Raw genomic sequence first — 4,703 nt, 5'->3', positions numbered from 1 at the left:
CAGCCAGCCAGACAACCAGCCAGTCAGACAACCAGCCAGCTAGCCAGCCAGTCAGACAACCAGCCAGCCAGCCAGTCAGACAACCAGCCAGTCAGTCAACCAGCCAGCCAACCAGTCAAACAACCAGAACAACCAGCCAGCCAGCCAGTCAGACAACCAGCCAGTCAGACAACCATCCAGCCAGCCAGTCAGACAACCAGCCAGCCAGCCAGTCAGACAACCAGTCAGACAACCAACCAACCAATCAGCCAGTCAGACAACCAGTCAGTCAGACAACCAGCCAGTCAGACAACCAGCCAGTCAGTCAGTTAACCAGACAGCCAACAAAAAAACAACCAGCTAGCCAGCCAGTCAGACAAACAACCAGTCAGTTAGTTGACCAGTTAGCCAACCAACCAGCTAGACAGCTGAGTCGTCAGCAAGTGAAGTCTCTTGCTCCTTCCAAAGGTCTCCTGAAGTAATGTGTCAGTGTGGGTTTATTGGGTTATAGGGACGCTCAGACAGCAGGGAGATAACACGCTGACGATACCTCAAACAGCCGCGGTGGAAGGGAAGGGTCACGTGGAGAGGAGGAGAGGGGGAGAGGCGGAGGGGAGAAAAGAGGAGGTGCAGAGGGGTGGAGGGATGGAGGTGAAGGTGAGGGGAGGACTGCGTGCGGTGGGAAGTGCTGGAAAAGACGTCTGACACAGTTCTCTCTCCAAATGAAAGGGTGACAGACAAACCGTCTGAACTAGATACACCAGATGACACAAAAATAACTCACACACACACACACACACACACGGAATGTTCAATTCACGCTCAGACACACACAACGTCAACAGACACAGAGAAACAACACACAAAGCACAGTCACCCATGCAAACACACACGCACACAAACACACACGCGTCGTGTACTCACCACGTAGTAGAACTGCATGTCCTGTCTGACTGGTGCTTCTCTCTGCATAGCTGAAGCAATGACACCATGAGCTTCCTCAGAGAGAAGGAGCATTCCAGAGAGACCTGCCTTGACGTCTCTCTCCTCCTCTACAGCGCAGTCCGCTCCTCCCTTCACTCTCCTGTCCTCCTTTGTCCCCTCCTCTCCTCTCCTCTCCTGTCTCCTCCTCTCCTCTCTTCTCCTCCTCTCCTCTCCTCTCCTATCCTCCTCTCCTCCTTTCACTTTTCCTTTCTTCCCTTCTCTCTTTTCTTCTGTTCTCTTCCTCCTTGCTCCTTGGGTCTGTTATTCCCCTCCGGTCCCCTGGGCACACTCCTTCTCTCCTGTGCCCTCCTCTCTCGGCCGTCCTCCCTCACTCCTTCTCTCCTGTGCCCTCCTCTCTCGGCCGTCCTCCCTCACTCCTTCTCTCCTGTGCCCTCCTCTCTCGGCCGTCCTCCCTCACTCCTTCTCTCCTGTGCCCTCCTCTCTCGGCCGTCCTCCCTCACTCCTTCTCTCCTGTGCCCTCCTCTCTCGGCCGTCCTCCCTCACTCCTTCTCTCCTGTGCCCTCCTCTCTCGGCCGTCCTCCCTCACTCCTTCTCTCCCTCTCTCCTGCAGTGTCTTCTGGATGCCAGGGCTCTTCTCCGCACCCCCTCTCCTCCTGCTTGTTCCTCTGGGGGAAGCTTCTCCACTGATCTGTCCATCAGCTGAAGAGCTCTGCACTGCGTGAGCTCTTGTTTGTGTTTGCTCTCTCTCTCTCTCTCTCTCTCTCTCTCTCTCTCTCTCTCTCTCTCTCTCTCTCTCTCTCTCTCTCTCTCTCTCTCTCTCTCTCTCTCTCTCTCTCTCTGTCTCTCTCTCTCTTTCCCTCTCGCTGTTTCTCCGCTCCCTCCCTCCCTCCCTCCCTCTCTCTTTCTCTATCTATCAAATGATAGCGATAAGTTCTTCCTGTGCTTGCTTCTACCGTTTCTATCTCTGTGTGTGTGTGAGTACAGTTAGGATGTGTGTGAGTGTGTGTGTGTGTTTGTGTGTGTGTGTGTGTGTGAGTGTGTGTAAGTACAGTTGGTGTGTGTGTGTGTTGCCACAGATAACTTGTGGCGTGGTATGTGCTGTCAGAGGCAGGAAGCGAGGCGTTTGGCAGTTTGGCCCTGATGAGTGTGTTCCTGTGTGTGTGTGTGTGTGTGTGTGTGTGTGTGTGCATCCTAACACAGTGGGAAGCATAAGAAAAGTTCCACTGATCCCAGGGAGAGAGAGAAAGAGAGGTAGAGAGAGAGACAGAGAGAAACAGAGAGAGAGAGGGAGAAAGAGAGGTAGAGAGAGACAGAGAGAAACAGAGAGAGTGAGAGAGAGTGAGAGAGAGAGAGAGAGAGAGAGAGAGAGGGTTTGGATAAAGGGATTTTAAATATAGTTGAGTCATCAACGCAATCGGTTTTCTGAACCCTGATACCTATAAACACACACAGTTTCTCTTATCAGAATCACAGTGTTGGGCCATCAGTTAAATGAGGTGATCTAAGGAAAGGAACACACCCAGAATAGCACTAATCTAGCTCTCTATGATAGCAAACACAGACATCAATGTTGGTCCAATTCATATACAGTGTTTGCTATCAAGTACATAAGCTATAAAGCAAACTAAAACCTAGTTTAAACCTCAGTCCTTTGATATACACAGGAACCACTAGGTAGCTACGCTAGCTTGTCACTTTATCACAGGCATTGTGACATCACACTGGCGAGAGGGCAGATGTGTTCTAAAACAGCAGTGTTGTTCTAGAACACTGAGGGCCACTTTCTGAAGAAGATTCTAAGGAAGAATTAGGGTGACAAGACATGTTCTGGCCACCAGCGGGCAGCAGAGTATATGTGAAGGTGAGAAGAAGAGAGAATGAGAGAGAGAGAATGAGAGAGAGAGAGATAAAGAAGTTAAGAATTTAGACTCTCTCTCGGCTTCTCTCTCTCTCTCTCTCTCTCTCTCTGAGTGTTTCAGGAAACACAAATTCGAGAACAGGACAAAAAAAAAAGCATCAATCAGACGGACGACCAAATTAAGCAAGAAAAATAATTTATTTGAATGATATAATAATTTCATCACATTGGCAAAACTCGTCTGTTTGTGTACGGGTGTGTCTCCTCCTCCACCATGACACATGCCTAAACTGAGGTTATGCAGAATCCTTTAAACACGTCCTCCTCATGAATAGGAAAATAACAAAAATAGAATAAATCCCAAAATCTGTCTATTTCTCTCTATCTCTCTCTTTTTCTCCGTTCTCTAATTCTGTACTCTATTTTTTTACCGACCTCCCCCTTCCCTCCACAGTCGTGCAGATCTGGGTCGATAACTGTCTGACAAGACAACGATCAAATACTCGTGTGTGCTTGATTCGACTCACCGCGGTGCAGTGGAACCACTCCACCAGGCCCAAGACTGCAAACAGGGAGACGAATCAGGAGGCCCTCCAGATGGGGGGTTAGGGCTCCAGGACTTCTGGTAGGTCCACATTACTGTACTGTTACTGAACTGTCTTTGAACTTCTCTAATTGGGCTCACACACACAGGGCAGTACACACACACACACACATACACACACATAGGGCAATGTACACAAACACAGAGCTGTGTAGGGCTGTACACACACACACACACACACACACAGGACTACATATACATACACGCTTGTAGTACTGCACACACACACACACACAGCCTTCATCAGGGAGAGTCACCTTGTTATTCTAACTCTTGTATCATGCAGGTATGTTGGAGGTTCTCAGATTCATTCATACGTATATTTTTCTGTTACATATATAAATATTTATACTCAGGGCTATATGGTAAAATATGTCTGTTTATACGGATAAACAATTCTGTCTGTCTGTTTGTTTGTCGGTTGTCGCGGCAACCGGATGGCCGGTAAATGTTCTGGCAGTTTGTTTTTTGACGCAGAAGAACGACTAATTTCTCTCCCTCTCTCTATCCCTCTCTCTCTTCCTCTATCCTTCTGGGAGAGAGGGAGGGTTCCCTAGGAGAAATAATGGAGACAAGAGAGGTGGAGAGTGAGGGGAGGAGAGGAGGGAGCTGTAAAACATGAACTCCTTCTAGGTGAGAGACCAGAGACTCACCACCACCACCACTCCTCTCCTCTTCCTCCTTTCATTCACCCTAAGCCAGCCTTCGTAAACACTCCCCAAAATAAAGGTTTCAAAGTGCTTGAATATATTTCACGTACTTTCTCCTTCGCTCTAAGTGAGCTGTGCCAGGTATTTAATAAGAGTGTGTGTGTGTTCTGGCTCTCTCCCTTTCTCTCCCTCCTCTCTTCCTCTGTGTGGGATCGTGTCTCTTTCTCTCTCCTCTCTCTCTCCCTTTCTCCTCTCTCTCTCCTCTCTCTCTCCCTTTCTCCTCTCTCTCTCCTCTCTCTCTCCCTTTCTCCTCTCTCTCTCCTCTCTCTCTCCCTCCTCTCCCTCTCTCTCCGTCCTTCACTGCACCTGTTTGTAGAAACCACAAAGTGTCGAAGCCCCGAGTACACAAAAGTAGGGAGTACAACTGCAGTATCAGCCTAGTAAAACCACATCACTTGGTGAGAAAAGAATGAGAGTATAGATAGAATGAGAGTATAGATAGAGACTGTATAGCGCTGCCGTTGGTTAGTAAGATGGACCAAGTCAGGTTTCAGAAACACAACCCAACAACTCACAATATACAAGGCAAACAAACATCAAAGGTTCATCTTTATATCTATTTTTTTTTGTTGTCGTTTTGTTTCATTCACTACATTATTATTTTTTT

The 4,703-nt window shown here is 48.4% G+C and overlaps 1 protein-coding gene across 1 annotated transcript in view; it reads right to left on the bottom strand.

Moving 5' to 3' along the window:
• Positions 1–2,961: 2,961 nt before the first annotated feature.
• The window catches only part of LOC134015630 (NHS-like protein 2), a gene marked incomplete at its 5' end in the record, with an annotated part of 9,113 nt that continues 7,371 nt past the window's right edge, over positions 2,962–4,703 (bottom strand). Inside the window, 1 exon segment of the mRNA XM_062455201.1 lies at positions 2,962–4,703. This exon segment is cut by the window's right edge and continues 1,040 nt beyond it.

Source organism: Osmerus eperlanus, unplaced genomic scaffold (assembly GCF_963692335.1).
Source record: "Osmerus eperlanus unplaced genomic scaffold, fOsmEpe2.1 SCAFFOLD_730, whole genome shotgun sequence".
Lineage (NCBI taxonomy): Eukaryota > Metazoa > Chordata > Actinopteri > Osmeriformes > Osmeridae > Osmerus > Osmerus eperlanus.
The sequence above is the reverse complement of the archived record's forward strand: the minus strand, read 5'-3'. Positions and strand labels throughout refer to the sequence as shown.